The following is a 19,386-nucleotide window of genomic DNA, read 5'->3' as shown; positions in this document are numbered from 1 at the left end:
TTAATAACTCAAACTCTAGGTCCCCAAGTAAAATGTAGTTACAAAAGATCATTAAAAAAAGGAATGGAATCTACAGATTTACAAACCACAGCCCAGAGCTATCCAAAGAGATACATTTTTTCAGTGGATTTTTAATGATTTATCAAATCTTATATTTCATATGTAGAACCTTCATTCTAATTTCATGTTTTACAGAGGATTAGCATGCAAGGCAGAACTAGTGCTTTAAGGCTCTTTTACCTGACATGACAAAACACAGTATGTAATCATGGCTTCTTTATTTCTTAAAGATGTTTTCAAAATTAGAGAAGGGAGTATTCTCTGGTTTAACTAAATAGGACTAAAGCATTAAATACTTAGAAGTATTTAGGTTTGGACCAAGCACACCATCCCTAAGCAACAAGGTAATAACTCTTTTAAATAAAAAAATAATAATAATAAAAAAGCAAGCTACAGAAGCATGATGGAACAGTGATGCCACATTTATTATTTTACTGTCTAAGCATGTTCCAGAAAGTCACAATGTTAGAGCAGAAAAAAGGCAGAGGGGAGAATCTTTCCACTCTCGCAGACCAACCCAAACAAGTGGAGTATCTCTGCAACACTGCATGCATGCAGTGAGTCCTCTTCTCTACCAGAAAAGTCCTCACAACTTCATGTACACAAGTATCAGCAGGACATTTTGCCATCCTGCACTGCCACACATCTGTGAATGTGTCTTTGCACGTGTGTTGGGGACGGATGGGTCAATATGTCTTGGCTAAAAGAAATGTCTGTGTTGTTGTGTACAGAAGGTTACTCACGCTGACATCTCTTGGGTTATTTTACCAACGTAGCTTCAGCCAGAAGCAGCACACTATCTCCAGCTCTTCCAGTACAGCCAGGTCATTGCTGTTGCCTTTGCAACCGCTCTAGACCCTGTCAGAAGTGCAAGAAATACAGAACTCCCCATAGAAATGTAGATGGCTTCACATGCTTAGGACCTTGGCATGCCCCAGGCACAATGCAGTCATTATCTGAGGATTATCTGGTTTCTGATCTTTCTCATCCTCCAGCCCTGGTGGTACTTTTTCAACTTTTAGATCCCCAGGCAGTTGGCAACAAAACAAGAACAACTAATCAAAGCAAAGCTACTTTCAGACAGCTTAAATTGTCTATGGGAAGGACAAGGCCTACATCCGCATTTAACACAAAAAAGTACTCATACCTAACTAGAACAGTAGTTGTACTTAACACATGAAAATTTATTAACCTGAAGATATATAGCAAGCTACAGCTATTAACATAGGGAACTACTGTTAGAGGGCATGTTGATTACATTTGCTTACTTCCTTGCATCTCATCTTCCTAAGGAAAGCAAAAACTGTCTTTGATAAGTGCAGAAAATGCATTCCAGATAGAACAGAACAGGATTTCTCAGAAGGTTTTGCAAGCGTAATCCCCAGAGGGTCCAAAGGATAGAAAAGCTTAGGAAAAGGTCAATAAATAGGACTTCATAACATGCAAGTCTTTTCAGAGTTGCAATCGAGTTTGAGAAGTGGTGGGACAAAAGTAATTCAACCCAAAAGCCAGACCGTTCCTCAAGATTTCTTAAAATAATTGTTCCTAGCACTTAGAGAGGCAAGTCTTGCCAATAGCTCTACGCCATTCATTGAGTAGCCTTGCCTGTCATTGGATTCCATGAAAAATTAACAGACAAAGGTATTATCAGCATTTCATGAAACTTGGAAACTGCAAAGGCAAGAAACGCAAACCAGCACCACATGAACAAAAAAGCTCTCCATGATCTGATTTTGCAAGGAAATAGCTTATGGACTAGATTTCCAGACTTCTATGAAAGCCCTGAGCAGGCAATCATGTTATTTTGAGTCTCAATATTACTAGGAGGGTAAAAAAAAATTTTGCATTAACTTACCTCACTGAAAAGTAGCATTCACACGGCACTTTGAACAAGTAAGATCATACAGAATCACTAACTTCTTAAAACAGCAATAGCAAAGACTGAGAGCCAAGTTAAAGCAGCTGAAGAACCATACAACCCATCTTATTCTAGCAACAAGTGTGCAGACGTCACCTGTGGATCATAGAAGGATCCACAGAAGGTTAACAAAATGTAAAGTCAACTATGAAGAATCCTTGTCCTAAGAATAGCAGGGAAACAAAATGTCAAACTCAGAACTGGCGAGTACCAGACATCTCTCTCTGCTTGAGGCAACGTTCATCTCATTTCATTCAGATTTATGTTCAACTCAAATACCTAGAAACTAAAATGCAAAAGTTCAACAGCATTGTAGCTTTCCAACTGGAGGATGCAGTGCAGAACAATAAGGACATGAGACCACCCAAGATACCAAATTTTTCCCAAGACTGAAATGGAAGATAGATAGCCTCTAACCACCTGAATTCCTCCCATGACAAAACCATAGTTTTTGTTTATTAAAAAACCACACACACCCACAAAATCAAACACACAACACAGAAACACCGTCAAACCTCAATGCACAAAGATATTAAGTGAGGCTCAACTGAAAACATCAGGACAGACAACACACTTCCCCAGCTTCCCAACTAACTACCAAGACATAAGGGGTCTTGGGGTTTTTGCAGCTTGTCAAGAAGCTTGTAGAGCCTTGCAACGGTCATATACATTTCAGTATAGTCTCTCAAAGACTAAATTTGCATTAAAAAGTAGTTTAAGCATTTTGTGATTAAAAATACTGGCATATGAGACATGCAAAAAAACCCTCTCAAGTGCACAGGGCTGAAGCAACCACAAAATTCCTACTCATTCTATCACAGTACATTCAAATATTTTACAAAATCCACAAAAGTATCAAGGCAAAAGAAGCAGAAGTATGTGGCAACAGCATCCACACCTGTGTTCTCATTTAAATACGTGTTTTCTTATTTATAACTCTAAACATTTCAAGGTGTAAACTTATTAACTGACAGATGTTGGCAAGGATCTTCACTGGACTGTTATCCAGAACATGAAAGAGATCCCTGACAAAAACAGGCTACTAAAATCAAAGCCGCTAGCTTGATTTGCATTCCCTTTAATTTCTTGCATTAGACACAGAAGAGAGCAGTAGTTAATGGATCAGTTTAATACACTAAAGCTTTCTGGTGGTTTGTTGTTGGTTTTTTTTTTTTCCCCAAGAGCAATTGAGGTAACTCCTATTTTGAAAAGCTGCAATACATTTTCACTGCAACATACGATAGATCAATTACAGATTGCCTGGCCTTAACAGCTGCTTTACAGGCTTGACTCTTACCGAAATCAACTGAGTCAGAAAATTATGAGCACCTCTCACAACATATTTTTTAAATCCTAATTACTAAGAAACTATGGCAGGTAGATACATGAAAGAAAGACAACTTCGCTAGCAATCTGAATTAACAGGATCATTTTACATAGAAGTAGATATAAAGACACCACATTTCTCATAAGGAAGAAGAAAATCAGCATACTGTAATGACAAAGTGAGGTCCTTATGCACCTTAAAGCCCTTTTGTTCACACCCCTAAGCAACAAGAATATGAAAGGATCCTTCCTACTCTGTTTTTCTCTCTCAAAACGTGAGTACCATTAACAAACCCAGAAAGATAGTTTGTCATGTGAATACTCTCAAAAAAAAACCAAAACAAGCCACCAAATAAGACTGGGAAGAACAAGAAGTGCTCAACTCTTCTTTTTTTTCAGCAGCATGGATCTACCTGAACATCGTCTTTCACTGTGTGAATCAGGCCACAAATGTAAAATAAAAAATAAAAATGAAGTCTCTAAAAGGTTTAAGTTAATTAACAGTTTTCTGGACTTTTCAGCACTCTTTGAAAAGTGTTCTCACTGCCTTCGGTGAAAAGTAGTTTCCAAAAATCAATAATGCAGGAAGCAACATGGACAGCCATTACTCCTTCTCTCACCTCAGAAAGCAACTATTTTGTTTACCATATAATTCACTCATACGGCATGCAGACACAGACATAGGTCCTTATCTTACTGGAAAGCAGACCTCACGTAGACTAGTAAGATGGGACAACGTCTAAATGAAATAATTCTTCCAGGCCTCTTTATTTCAGAGATCCACATACTAAATTCTGATCGGCTCCATAATGAGCTGTAACACACACACACAGATCTCACTTTTGCAAATGTTAATCAATGTATTGTCTCCAGGAATTTCATCTGACAACCCCACAGGCTGAAAATGAAAAGGTCAGAAGGTGGGTGTCTTGTGGCAATACATACCCCAATTCCCCAGTTGCCTGCTGAGTTCGTAGCGTGATATGAAGAAACGAGCTTAAAAAAAATTTTGAATGCATTTTTAAGAAGAACCCCAGTTCTATTTTAAACTCAAGTAGTATTCATGCAAACTCTTTACTGTCATTCTTCTTTGCAGTTAGTTCCCTGTAGAAAAAGGGATAAAACCTCCCCTTTCTCATCCTATGGTATTTGTTATTCAAAAAACCCAAGTATTATCAGTGTTATGTTTGTCCGGCAAATGCCTTCAGCACTGTAAAAGTTTCTACTATTGCAGACAGAAATAATGTCTATAGTCTCAACTAATTGATAAAATAGGTAAGAATGAAGGCACTCCACTGTGTGTGGGCTACATTTTGTGCACGACATGCACAGAAAGAAAAGTGTCATTAAAGTAGCTTCAAGGAAATGAATTTTAGGTCATCAATTTTAAGGTCTTGATTTGCTGGGAGATAAAAGAACAGCAAAAGCCACCAGATGGATTCAAAAGGGCAAAGGGAAATAAGTGTCTTTGAGCCATATCCTGCCTTGTTCACTTACATTATTATGCAGGCAATTCTAATTTCAGGCATATGGCAGTGTTCTTATATACGCGCTTAATACTAAATCCACCATACATTTGTTTATCCGAGTCTAGCAGCTACACACGCTCTGAATTACATACACTGTTAATAAGTTAGTGAGTACTTACACACTCACTTCCTCACACATCCCCACACACCAGGGGTGTGGCTGTTGAAGCAAGGCTTTTAATTGCCGAGAGAGGTCAAGTCAGAGATGCCAACCATGGGTGGCAGCTATAGTTGTCTTCCAGGATAAGGTGACAACACAGCGACGACTGAAGTGTGAGGAAACTGCACCCATCCCTAAGGAGCTGCCTCTGCCATGCTAAAGATAATGAAGGCTTTAGAGACAAGACCGGTTGCTCTTTTGAGGAAACCGAAAAAACAATGCAAGTGGAAATCTAGACACGTCACGGAAATCTTTTCACCTCGCATTCATCGCCACACCGTGAGACGAGCTCCTCTCTGTTAAACCACGGAACAGCCTTCACACCCCCTCAAAAGTTCTCCTGAACTCCACGAAGGAGTCAGAAGTCTGATCATAACAGACAATGCCTCCTTTAATAGTGTGAGATCTGAACGGATCACACAAATCAGCATTTATTTGCCTTGGCGTATTAGAGGAGGAGCCTGAAAAGCCACTGTCACACCATACACATTTTGTGACTAGAAAGACATTTGCGGGACAGTCAACTCATAGCAGAATTCATCGGTAAATACACTGCCTAGGGCATCTGGATGGAAGAAGCAGATTTTCAAAAAATATATCCTGAGAACGTAAAGTACTAAAACAATGCTCATGGTGCAGCACAGTGATTTACTCATTTTTATCATTTCAATTGTGAAGTTTTAGCTTGGTAGAAAGAATAATAAATATCTAGCTAGAATTTTTAAAACCTGGCCAATGAAAATGAAACTGAAAAGTTCTACCAACTCATCAGAAAAGCAAGCGTTCATAAAATCTGTTCAATACTCAAAACCAGTTACCAATCCACATCTCAAAGCTGCACGAGAAAAGGAAAGAACCATACAACCAAATATTTATGCTCTTAAATACCACACACTCCTAAATTTATCTTTTCATCTCTTGTTACTCACTAAAATAACAAAGAAATAGAATAGTAGCAATTTATTATTTTTTTTCCCCGTGAAAATACTTTTGTAAACTTGTCACACACTTGCTCAGAAGGTTTATTAAAGACCTGGCAAAGCCTTTATTAACTAGCATGCTTCTGAGTTGACTGACATTTAGGATTATCTCCCCTGGTTCCTTCCCCTTCTCCCAATTCATTTGTTTAATACTTCAAGTCAAGTTGAAAAGGAAGAAGTGCGAAAGCGATTAGACTAAAAGAACTGCTACTGAGAAGGTCTTACAAAGATAAGTCTTATCAAACTTCACAGCAGTTACAAACAAGAAAAGGAACGTACAGATCACTTTCATTTACCACCAAAACACATTTATTTATGCGTTCAACCCCAAACATTACACAAGAGTATTATGAAAGAAAGTGAAGCCCCTCTGGGCAACATAAATGACAGATACGTATTAAGCAAGCAGAATGGAAATACCCAGCTTGGAAGGTATCCAGAGCAGAAATCTTCACCTTGCACCGGCCGCTTTGGGGCAGGGAGACGGGCACAAGAGGTGGGAGGTGATGGGCGGGCAGGGAGCAGAGGGTATGGGAACACTATGGGAATTCTGCCACTCGGTTGCGAGATTATCGCTCCTGTCCTCAGCTCGAGGATGCTCTCAGAAACCTGGCAGAGCCCTGCGCAGGCAGGTTCTCGATACTCAGACGTTTCAGAAGAGAGGGTAACACAACATACTGCAATTACAAGCTAAAAGACAGAAAGCACCAAACCTAGACAACGACTTTCACTGTCTGCTTGTAGTATCACATGTTAAGCAATATTTCCTAATCAAGCTACCACAATCACAAGTGTGTGGGCATGACTATCTCCCTTCCTCTCAAAGAAGCCTTATTCCTTGAGCCTGTCTGGGCTTTTAAGAGAGACATTTTTGTTTCCTCAGTCTTAATCCTGACTTCAGCGAAACAAAATTATTTTTGCAGCTCTCTACTTAATTTCAGATCAGAACTTCATTGCAGTCATGACAGGTTGCATCTATGTTTCAGTTCTCTGTCATCTGCTTTGAAATTCCCAGTATCAAAGGAGATACTAGCTTGGTTTGTGCTTTTATTTTTGCAGTCCTATTTTACAACTGAAGTATAATCTAAACATAACACATGAAGTTCAGAGTAAGATCTAGAGTCTCACAGCCCCCAGTCCTCTTCATAAACTACTAAAACCCAATATAGCAATTTTTAGGACTCAAACTCTTCCTTTAGAAGAGCACCCCAATTCCTGAATATGCATTTTCATACTCTCAAGAGATCCTCTTTTAAGCTTGACCATCCCATCTTCTCACCGCTTCGGTATAACAATCCTGCACTGACAGGATAAGTGGTCCAGGACGTGCAATACTTTCACCAGCACTAAGGGACGTTGCTTTGCAATGTTCCTGTCATCCAACACCAGTGGGGTCAGAGAGCATAACAGTTTATAAACCACAGAGGCACTAGATAATTAATATTAACTCCAGTTTATACAACAATTCATTTGCGCTACCCTCCTGGCCTTTATGGGAAAACACCACTGTTTACTATGTTTTATTGATCTTTTGTTATCTTTTGTCCATCAGTCGTCTTTTCTTTTAGAACACTAACTTAACTGCTGTGCTAGGCAGCAGTTTGGACTTTGCACAGCAGAATAACACACCTTGCTGTTCAGAAAGGAGAGAGTTAAATAGGAGAGAAGGAACACGAGAGAAAGGAATTTTGAGGAGCAGGAAGGCAAGACAGTCAAAATCAGAGAATATGCCCTTTTTTACCATTATATTCTCACATCTCTCCAAAGCCACTAATAATCAACTTCATCAGAGACAATAGTTCTGAATACCCAGAGCATAAAGACAACTGGTAAATAATCCAACACCTTACAACTTCTCTCCTCACAGAGGGTGAAGCAGGAAGACAAAACACCTGCAAATCCTACAGGGACTACTGCACGCTGCAGATATTTCAGCCACTCTGACCTACTCTGTTGTCAAAACTTGCTCCTCTGCTTCCCTGTTCCCAGGACTTCAAACAGGGGCAGGACTGGCCCTGGCTAACACAGGAAGTTTTTAAGTAACCCCTCTCAGATGCCTTAATTAGCAAATTTAACTTAAGGCACTTGGGGTTTATTTTCCAGAGATATTGGTCATCAAGGACTCCATTAAAGGAAAAGGTGATGCATCTGTTAATCAGGTCATAAAAGAGATACCTCTGTAGCCCTGGGGATCCAAAAATAATTCATTACTGTGACAGCCTTGCTCTACAGCAAGAAACTACAGAGAAGGCAGACAGCACAGGAACAACAACACAGGCAAATACTGCATTACAGACTGGTCTGATTGGAAGTCCTACACTACCTTGGGCATACTGTTACTATGCTTGCCAAAGAGAGGGGATTTTGCTCTCTGAGCATACTCAAAACTCATGAAACCAAGTTAGCTTACGGCAGCCTCCAGCGCAAAATTACTCCAATTAAGGGCTTGTGTGAAAGAAGCAAAATATCACCTTACAAGGCTTAAAATTTCATTTGCTAAGTCAGTAGGTACTTTTGGACCTACACTATGCAAAGCTCGGCCCAAACAGAAGCAACTCCATTCACTTCCAGTTATTCTAAAGAGGATGATAGTTAAGTGCTAACTCACCAGGTGGTTAAATCTCAGTCCTCACAATGCTCCTGAGTGAACAGGCACACAGAGACTAAGGCCATTGGGTAAAGTTAAATGTTCCTTGTGCAATCTTCATGTTTTGTTGCCTTAGGCGGGAATGGGATCTTGACCAATAATTATTAACTTTCTGCCTTAAAATTTCTGGGCTTGACATGTTGAAACAAGCTTAAAAAAGTTAAACAGCCCAGGAACAGATAATTCACAATTCTGACAAGAACAGCGGGTCATATATTTTTTATGACATATATTTTATGACAAATATCCCAATTTATGAATAATTGGGATTCTGTCTCACACATCCAGAAAAGAAGCTGAATTCAACCACTCGTAGTACAAAAAAAATCCCAAACCCTTTACTTTGCAGATCTGAACAATTTACCACAGTCTTCTACAATAATGAAACAAGTGGTAGGCTTTTTTAGAAAAAAAAAATATCAACAGCTTTACACATACCATAACAATATGCATCAGTGCACTGAATGAATAAACACAGAACGGGGAATACTAACTGATAATCCTAAAGCTTTCACCATTTACCGTAGTGCCTCTGACGGCCTTACATCTTGCTCTTACGCCAGAGACTTCTGAGGGACAGACAACGTTGTACTTTGCAGTTTTGCCTGTGCTCCCTAAATGTTAAATACTGCTTTTCCTCAAACTACCCATGATTGTGTTACACAGGTGAATCTAGAAAAATTGTTCCCAGATTCCACGTATCTTCAAATCTGCGGTTTTCATTCCAGTCTGCAATAAGAAAAAAGATTTTGCAAATACAAGCTCATTTCTGTATTTCATGTCCTTTTCCAGTAAGCCTAATGAAGATGCTGCCTCCCCTGCAGCCCTGTGCAATAGAGGCATGAAGCAACAATAGAAAACACTTAGAAATAGTGAAGCAACAATAGAAAATACTTAAGACAACTGTCTCCGTGTCACAAATTTCATCAATTTCTCAAAAACCCAACATCCAGACAGGAAATAGCATATCTGAGACAACGAGAGACATCAATGAAAAGATACCAAGAATGAAGAAGCCTGGCAGTCCTGGAGTTTGTGCGTTGTTTGCCAGTCGAGTCTCAGAAGAGTTCTCCAGACGACCTCTTTAAAAAATGATAATTTAAAAAAATATTCCCACCTAACGTAGTTGAGCAATCTCATTTTTCCTCCTCTCCTTCATATCCCTTCCTTCCCGCAATACTAATGCTTAATCCCACAACATATACAGTTGTTTGCTTATTTCGCAGAACATGCGTCCAGCCTTCCACTAGGAAGAAATAGCACAAGATGTCCATGCCTTCACGTCAGTATGGTGTGAGAACTATGAAGATGCACCACTCTGCTTGCTTCAACAGCTTGCTATAGTCCTTTCTCCCACCACACAGAGCAATTCATTCTCCTAAACACCAGCATTAAAGAACTTGTCTATGGCATACTAACTGATAAATCTCTATTGTAAAACAAAAAGGGGATTAACATGGAACTGAGGTAATTAAATATCCTGTTTTAACAGTATAGTATACCAGAAAGCACGTGTCTAGCACACAGAACACACAGAATTTTCTGTCTTCAAAGTACACTGCTGAAAATCAAAACTAAAAGCAAGATCTTTCTTTACAGAATACATATTCCTCTTCAATGGCCAATTAACGTGGTTTCTGTAAATCCATGGAATTAGTTCACATAAGTACTACTTTTTTCATAAGAAGACTTCTTTTGCACTACAACACATTGTGAATGTGGTAATTTTCATCTAAAACTGCAAAATGTGTTTTCTTAACTTAACAAAACTTTGGAGAGCTACACAAAGTTATGAGCTATAGCCATAGAGCTGCAGATGTTGCCACAGAGCAAGGAAGAAGAGACTACTCAGTGGGAGCCTTCACACCAACTTAGCTTTGTAAAACTCAGGAAGAGGTTAAAATAGCTGGAAAACACTAATAATCAAAAAGCCACTTAGAATAAGTTTTTCTGCACAGAAAAAGTAGTGGAGAGTTAGACTGCAGGAATCAAGTCTAATAAAAATCTATAAAGTTACTGAACTGCTCTCCATCAAATTCTCTTTCAAGTCTCTCCTTTGTCAGGATGCCTTAAAAAAGCTTAATAATTGTGTTATTAATGCACTGAAATCACTGTCTGTTCATATTGTCTCACTGTTTCCTTCATTTAGTCATCTGTTGCCTCTTGAAATATAAGCTTTACATAGAAGAGAGCATCTTTTCCAATCATTGTACAGCACCTTGGTAAATGAAAAATTTTTCAGGAATAGGGTTCCTAGATGTCACATGCCAGTGCAAAGAAGTTGATGGTTTCTCCAGAAACATCAGTGAAAGTTTAAAATACAATAAACACTTACTTGCTTATTTCCTGGAATTTTAAAGTCTGACAAAGATGCTGCCCTACAAGTAGCCTGGGAGTTACGTTTACGCTTGTCATTTCTCCTCTATACTGCTGTTGTAGAATCACAACATAATTTATGTTGAAAGAGACCTCTGGAGCTAGTCTGGTCCAACCTCTTGCTCAAAACAGGGTCACCTTCTAGCCTTATATCAAGGAGAGGACACCAGTAATAAGGTCAGTTGCATGCAGCATTGCAAGTTTGGTTCTGACCATCAGAGATCTTGGGCCATCAATGCGAGACAGTATATCAAAGTTCAGAAAACTTTGTATGGAGGCTTTTCTTCGAACAGATCTCTCACTATCTAGCAGGCACAAAGCCAACACTGCTTTACTGAACTGCCTCATTTGCCCCCTAAGTGCTGCATTCTTCAGCAGTCCTGACATACAGCATTGTTCTCTCACTGTCACTGTTCTACCATCCTCGCCCTTGAAATCACAACTCGTGCTTTCTAGTGTCTACTTTACATTACCTAGAGTAAGAAAAGTCATTGTTCATCCCCTTTATTGGGCATATGTGGCACCCTTATGCATTTCCAGAGTTCATTTCTACTCTGAATACATTACATCTCTTCTAATACTAAGTACACACTCATGAAGGCTCACAGTATTAACTCTTATCTTTATTTCTCTAATCTCTAAGCCTACATTGCGGTTTTATTTTCCAACATACATTGTCATCTGATTGTTTCATTTAGAGAAGTCAGGGTTTCTAGAACATGATGCCTTTACTCAAAGATAAGTATTTTAAACACACTGAATTAACATTACTACTTACTATGGACATCTAATACCATAATTTCTAGCTTGCCAAAGGAAAAGAATAAAAAACCAGAGATTAGAGGGACCTTCCTAAGCTTCAAGACTATGTTTAAGACCAGAGTTTATTTACTCTCCTCTTAATTGTTTTGAAACCTACAATTTATCCAAGTAAACATGCTTTATTTTTCTCCAGCTCCTGGGCAGGTATCAGCTACACCCTGCACACTCAGCACCGCAATTGACTCATCTCACAGGCAGTAACAGGCTAAAGCTCGGTCCTTGATACCGCACAGAGAACAGGAGAGGGAACAACAGCACACAAAACATATCCTTATGTATGTTCACTGCCATGCTTGTGTCTGATCACTTGCACACTCACACAATACAAGGTTGGTGGCCTTTCAGACATGCTGGAAGAAACGTCTTCTGATTTCATCTAATGGATTTGGTTGAGTTCGCACAGAAAGGTGATGTTAGAGCAGCACAATCCCCAAGTCTGTCTACTAAAGAGCTGTTTGAATACAACAATACACCTTCAGTCCTCTAGCTACATGATTTTAAACTTATTTCAGTTACATTATCCTTTTATCTACTAGATAAGTTTCCCTATCTCCCATTATTTTATTTACCACAACGGGAAATTACTGGCATTATACATTCTGCCCACGTTTCCTGCTCTCTGTCATACAGTTGTCTTTAGTTCTTTAGTTACAAAGAACTAAGCATTTGCTATTAACATTTGAAAATACTAAGTGTTGTCTTCATTCCAAAAGAAGTATGCAATTAATATGTGTACTTTATTGGGCTGTGTCCTTCCTCAAGTTTCCCCTTTGGATTTCATTAACTGATTTTCTTTTCTGAAATAAAAGCAATATAGGTCATTTACAGAAGTTCTTTGCATGGACCAAAAGCGAAGTTCACAAGAGGAGTACTTGGCTTACCAATACAACTCACAGGGGATACTTTTTCCCAGGAGAGTCCAGTATAAGACATCTTTGAGCACAGAATTATCTTCTTGGTCTTTGTTTTGCTCAAGAGAGAAAGCACCTTACCCAATCCTGCCTTAGGAATGATACCTCAAACCTCAGCACCTACTTGGTGCCAGCCACAACAGAGCAGCTTGTTGGATCAGCTTTGAAGTCAATCAGAGCAGTAACCTCTCATCTATCATAAAAGAACCTGATGTCAGAGTCTTTGAAAGTCAATTCTAACATCAAAACATTAGTTTATTTTTGCTCATGTTAAAGTGCTTTTACCTCTAATTTAGAACATTTTCAATTCAGAGAAAATTGAAACAGCATACTCACTCACAGTGCCTGAATTTTATTCATAGTTTAGGAATATGAGTTACATCTTCTGGGAAAAAAATATGCCCCTGGGACTGTCAGTGTGCCTTGTTTTTCCCGAGTTATGCAGGCAAGATCATCTTGAAAGAGGAGTTGTGTGAAGATAGAGGAGTATGACAAAGCATCTTAACAGAAGATAATCTTACAGCATTGAAGTCTTACACTAATTTATCTTACAGTTGCAATACGAAAGTTAAATACAAAAGTTTAACTTAAACTCGGCTGTATACTTCACTCCCCTAAATTATGGGCAGGAGTTCCTTAAGACATTTGCTGACAGACACAAATCATCAAGAAGTTGAGCACAGACATTTAGAAGGAACTTTGGCACAGGCTGAAGAGACACGGTAAATGGATTTAAACACTGAACTGCAACAGAGAAGTAAAATGCAAATGATACGGAGAATTAAAAGACAAGCAGAAACTAAAGAGCTGACACCTATGACAAGACAGAAGAAAACAATTTTAGGAGACAGAAAAACTCTCTCCTTTAATGCTAAAAGCCAATAAGAAATCTCCCCCCAACCCCCCCGCAGTTCCAGCAAGAATAAACGTTACCGCTGTTTCCTCTGCTGCTTGTTTTCAAGGTATCACTTCTACTTCAGCGGTGTCCCTGCCAAACTGCGTACCCTGCCCCAGCCAAACCTTTATCTCAGTTACACTGATGGAAGGGGGAAGTAACTCCATCCCCCCGGACCCTGCCCAACGGTAAAAATAAACCCCCATCCAGCCCCGCCTGACCCAGCCAGGGCACGGCTCACCCTGAGGCAGCGCCCAGGACCCCCCCGGGCTCCCCGCGGGCCGGCACCGGCAGCAGCGCCCGCCGGCTCCTCACGGCCGCCATCAGCCCCTGCCCGCCCCGGGAGACACCTCCCCGCCCGCCCTAGGCCCGGCCCGCCTGCGCCTCCCCTCGCCGCCGGACGCCCCTTCCTTCCCTCCTGCCCCAGCCCCGGCGGAGCCCGCCGGGCTCCCGCTCCTCACGCCGGGCGCTGCGGCAGCGCTTCCCGCCCCAGCGGGTGAGGCGAGGAGCGGCGGGGGCTGCCCGGAGCGGGCCGGCGCGGCGCAGCGGGGCCCGCCCTGCCTCGCTTACCTTATCAGCGGCTCATGGCACTGCCCGGCGCGGCCCCGGCGTCCCCCGGCCCGCGCCACCAGCGCCGCGCCGGGCGGCAGCGAGGGGAGGAAAGGCGGCGGGGCTGTCCGGCGCCGCCAATCCGGGCCCCGCGGTGGGCCGGGCCTGCCGGAGCCGCTGCAGCGACGGCCGGAGGGGCGGGGCGGGGCGCGGGGCCGCCGCGGGCGGCGTGAGGCGGGCCGAGGCCTGGCCCGGCGTGGGGGGACGGAGGCGGCCGGCGGCGCTCAGGGAGAGAGGGAGGAGGCGGTCGGGTCCGGGGCGGTCACCCCCGGAGGGGGGAATCGGCCCCTTCCCTCAGGCGGGCAGCCGGCTGCCAAAGTTTGAGGCGGGCGGTGAGAGCTGGCGCAAGGAAACGCCTCCCCAAAACGAGGGAAAATAGTAAACGGGCAGCACAGGGAATGTGAGGACGGTAACCGCGGCCGGTCACTGGGGAGGCGTCCGTGAATAACGAGTGCCCCGGTGGGAACGAGGGCGGCATTTCTGATGGACGCGATGTGCTGGTTCTGCAGGGGAACGTTCGCCGCTGTCGCCTCTGACTGAACGGTTTGGTAGAAGGAGCTGCAGGAAATACATACACAAGCAGACAAAATAAAGCAGTTTGGTGTGGAGACGTTGTGCAAGTGGCCAAAAATTATCTGCCACTCAAATAGCTAGGCAGCTATCCTGGGAAACACGCCGTGTCAGAGGGCGTTTAATTTACTCCTCATATTTCCCAATCTGAAGCAGGCTGAGGAAAAAAAAAATTCTCTCTGTCAAAAGGTTGTTTTCCCAATAATGGTCTCATGCAATAAATTACAGCTTTACTAGTGCTTTTACCCTTCACTTAATTGCTCTTGCTTCTGAAGACAGTTACTAATGAGGTGACACCACCTACGCTGGGTCCGATGGATGCTGGCCTCAGCTGCCCAGGTTTCTTTAGCTACCCCATAGATTAATTTGGCTGCGTGACTTCACTTCTCTTTGCTTTAGCAACTTCAGTTCAAATTAAAACACGAAGAATCCCACGACATCTTTCAGACTCCCTTTATTTCATACCAGTGTTCAGATCTATGATACTTTTATGAGGTGATGAGGCAAAAATTAATTTATTTACTAGCCAACATTTAGTGGGATATGTGAGCAGAATTCAAATTGCTCCAAACTAGCTAATGCAAAGAGTTAAATATACAATATCAATTTTCAAATAGTTTACTGTCTTATCTACAGCTACAGCTCCGTCAAGGTTTGGGGTCCTGTCACACTAGGTGTTATACATATGGTAGGCAGGAGGTTTTGCAGTTTAAATCAAAAGTTGATGCAGGTATCGCTCCGCTGCTTCTCTAAATTTCAGGGAGAATTCAGTGCTTGTGGAAATGAACTGTCTCCAGGTATCTTTCGGTTCTTCAAGGCTCTTAATACCTGTTTTTCAAACCAGGATTCCTGCATGTAACTGTAAAACCGGAGGTATCGAGAGTGGTCAGCACCCAGCAAAATCTGCCTCCGTGGGGAAAGGCCTGAGCTCACCAAATGAAGGGTCGGATCCTTTGAGCTGTTGGGTGTCCGAGCAGCAAACGTGGCAGTCTTCCTGAGCTGAAGGAACCCAACAAAAGACTGCGTTGTGTGAGCATCACTGCATCACCTTTATTTATTCTGCAGCCTTTTTTTTAATGAAAAGTGTATTCAGTCATCTAGGATAGGTTTCCTTCCTAGCTGTCATTCTATACGGGCAGACCTTTGAATCGTTATACAAAGCTGATGTTAGTGTTTCCAAAGTCTGAAGATAAGGTAATGGTTCTTTTCTTAACAGGTTTTCCCCACAGGAACAGTCTGTGGCTAAAACTATGACTGACGGGTTGGTTTTAGCTGCCTGAAACTATAAACAATTCACTAGAATTTCTGAAGTTTTTTCTGCCCTCTGTTTGCAACAATATGGCCTAAGAGGCCTGACCTCAAGAGAAGTATTTGTGCACCTGAAGTTAGGTGCTCAGCAGGGGCTTCTTCCATAGGGTGCTACGTGCTGAGCAAATGCTGGAGCCACCCACGGGGAAAAACTAGGCACGAGCTGCATCTGACCAGGTTCCCTGCCTCCGAGCTCCATGGTGGTACGGCCTCTTGGGAACCCTCTTCTAAAGGCGAGTCCCAGCCAGATGGAAGAGGGGGGAAAAAAACCCCAATCTCTGAATTTTTGAGTCCTTCAGTGCTGTAAGAGTAAATCCTTTTATTGGATAATTTATCTTCCACCCATGCTACAAAAAGACAAGAGAAAAAAGTAATGCTTATTTATTTTTAATATTTCAGTATCCTATGTATAAATATGCAGTCACTCTGAGAAACAACAGGCCTGCAGGTTCTAGAAACAGATATCTATAGTCAGGAGCTGCTTTTGAAAAAAATTACTTTAATCTTTTGGAATACGTGAAGGAGACATTTAAATGCCTTTTAAAAGCAGTTCTTGAGCAGGCTGTAAAATAAGAAGTAATATTTCTTTCCCAGAGCTACTGTGAGGCTCAGTTCATTTCTCTGTAATGCCCGCATCAGAATTTCATGGCTCAGGACAGTTTAAAGCTTGTACTTTTGTGAGAAAAGAATATTATATGAGATTTGGGTTTCCACATGGTTTTCACAAACCTCTCATTGCCGTCAGATCTCCTGGGGAAGACCCGAGAACTGCAGGCTGGGCCTGCCCACAATTTTGTGCTGAAAAGCTTTAAAACAAACAAGGCAGCAGCTGTGCCTGAATGCGTGAATCCTGGCATACATGGCTTGGTGTGGGAGAACAGCTTTTCTGTTGTTTGTTTGTCATCTGTACAATATTCAACGTGACGGAAAGAGGCTTAGCACGCAACAAACAAACAAGCGCCCCAGCCCACCCAATGTGTACGGCACCCCAGCGAGCACTCAAAAGGCCAGGGCTTCCCAGTGGGCTTCAGCTGGTTCCAACGGTGGGTAGGGAGCAGAGTAGGAGCTTCCTGAATGCCACACTCCTCTCACAGTGCTTGTGTGCTGGTCCTCTGCTTGTTCAAACACTGAAACAATAGCACCCTCAGCACCTCCCAGTTCTTTCCCTGCCCAGTGGCTTCACTGTAGGGAAGGGAGTATGAGCTTCCCTTTGGACCTGAATTCTCCAAGTGGCAAATCTGCCCACCCTGGCCTCCAACCCATCACTTCTCCTCACCCGCTGGTCCCAGCCCTCCTCGGAGCGCCTCCCCAGACAGATCTCTGAGCCCAGCTCCAACTCGGCTTCTGAAATCCCCCTGGGACCTGCAGAAGCTCTGAGCTCTTGTTGCTTCCCGTGCTAAAGAACATTATTCTGCGGGGTTTTTTTTTTTATCGCTGCTTCATTTTCAAAGCTGAGCTGAGGATAGATCCTCTCCTCCTCATTTGTGCTTGTGATCTTCCTCTTTCCCTCTCTCTCCCCCCTTTTTTTTTTTAATTTATTAAGGGTTTCTAGGTTGCCAGTATCTGTGGAGATCAGCTCTGTACTACTCCTCACATCAAGTCCTTGCACACGCTCAGAGAAGACACGTTTCCAGAGACAGAGGAGGTTCTAACTTCTGTCTGTCTCCTGCAGCTGTGGGCTGATGTACTAGCAGAAGGACAGCAGCATAGCTCTTCTCGGGGCTGCCAGGGGTAAAGTGGATTCCCAAAACAGGCTAAAACAAGGTCAGCAGAGTGTACAGAGCTAGAACTGTGCTGCCAAGGTGAGCCCCGGAGGCAGACCTGTTCCCAGGGAAGGTTCCACAGTTTGCTTGCTGTGAATTTGCAGTGGTGTCTCTCAGGCCTGCAGAACGTTCTTGATGCTTCTCACACAGGCTAATCTCACCCGACACTGAATCCAGATAGGGAAAACGGCTGGTGCGTACCTATGGCAGTGGTGCCTCCCATCCTGGAGGGAGAGGTGTGTCCATGTGCCATGCAGAATAGCCACGTGAATGCTGCCAAAGTCACATGAAGGTTGCAAGAGCTGGTATCTGTATTTCAGTGTACCTGGCAAATGCACAAAACTTTAAAAGCCTGAAATTTGATCTGCACATGATGGAGCAGTCAATACTCCTCCCTCCGCAGAGACCTTTGTGAGAATATACGCTGGCTGAGTGCTGGAGTACTTCAGAGTGCAACTGTGACAAAATACAAAGCTGAGGGAAGGTATGGGGGATACAATGGTCAGTATTCTACATTTTGTATGCACAGGCACTGCACCAGAAATCCTTGACGATAACATCAGATGCTACAGCCAATTTCCTATTAATCAGGAAAAGCAAAGCACAAAATAAACAGCAAGTGTCCTGACCTTTTAGCTGCCAAATCATTCACCTATTTTAAATCTACAAGTAAATTTAGTACTCCTGATAGAGAACAGCTGAAGCTACATATTTAAAACAGGCACATACACTGCAACTTTTCCACGCGCACCACAGGAACATTATGACCAGCCAGCAGTACCCGTCCTCTCTTGCCTGGACAGATGCTAAGGTTCTGCTGTTCTGAACTGATACGCTTAATATAAATGGCTAGTAAAGAGAAAAGAGCACTGACTATAGACTAGAAATGAACGGCAACCTTCAGATCCAGAACTCCAAACCAACTGTCCAATACTCAGGAGGAGCTAAGCCCATAGTGGTTTGGGGGGTGGGAGTAGAGGGGAAGCAGAATGTATGGTCAGGTCGTCTATGATGATTGACTGGTACCTTGCCTTCACAGGGAAAGTCAGAAAAATTAATCCGAATTAATGACAAGTGTGACCTGAAAGTGGTTACTGAAGTTACACTGGAGTCCTGCACAAGTGCTGTTACTCAGAATGAAAGTGGTCTTCATATGATTTAGCTTTCCTCAGTTTCAGAGTGAAGTACACTAAATCAGATTAATGCCACTTAATTCTGAATATGAATATTTGCATGGAGTTTAATATAATTTAACTAATCTACTTTAAAAGATAATTTAGGTAAGGTTTCCTGAGTGTCCCCTTCGAGGAAAGACTCACATCAATAGCCTTAATGGGAATTGTTCCTGGATCATGCTGGCATGAGGTCAAAACATCAATACCATCATAAAAGTAGCGTCATCTTGCTCAGATGTCTTTGTTCTGAGGGCATTAACATCTGATCCGGAGCTGAACATACACCTGGTAAAATGGAATGAAAAACCGCAGCATGAAGTGAATTCTTAGTTACCAA

The 19,386-nt window shown here is 42.3% G+C and overlaps 1 protein-coding gene and 1 long non-coding RNA gene across 4 annotated transcripts in view; both read right to left on the bottom strand.

Moving 5' to 3' along the window:
- Positions 1-14,333, bottom strand: part of TEX2 (testis expressed 2) — a 56,289-nt gene extending 41,956 nt beyond the window's left edge. The window contains exon 1 of one of the 3 annotated variants that reach the window (XM_074607540.1): positions 14,195-14,333. The gene's annotated coding sequence lies outside the window, so the exon portion shown is untranslated. Of the gene's footprint in view, positions 1-13,662; positions 13,797-13,865; positions 13,965-14,194 lie in introns of those variants that run through there. The other 2 variants (XM_074607542.1, XM_074607541.1) reach the window with 2 other exon arrangements.
- A 2,149-nt stretch (positions 14,334-16,482) lies between these two features.
- On the bottom strand, positions 16,483-19,334 carry LOC141751215 (uncharacterized). The gene is made up of 2 exons (XR_012589905.1): positions 19,194-19,334; positions 16,483-18,199 (listed from the first exon to the last, which is right to left on the bottom strand). It is a non-coding gene; the product is annotated as an uncharacterized LOC141751215 (long non-coding RNA).
- Between the last annotated feature and the right edge of the window lie 52 nt (positions 19,335-19,386).

The sequence above is a fragment of the Larus michahellis genome, chromosome 14, assembly GCF_964199755.1.
Source record: "Larus michahellis chromosome 14, bLarMic1.1, whole genome shotgun sequence".
Lineage (NCBI taxonomy): Eukaryota > Metazoa > Chordata > Aves > Charadriiformes > Laridae > Larus > Larus michahellis.
The sequence above is the reverse complement of the archived record's forward strand: the minus strand, read 5'-3'. Positions and strand labels throughout refer to the sequence as shown.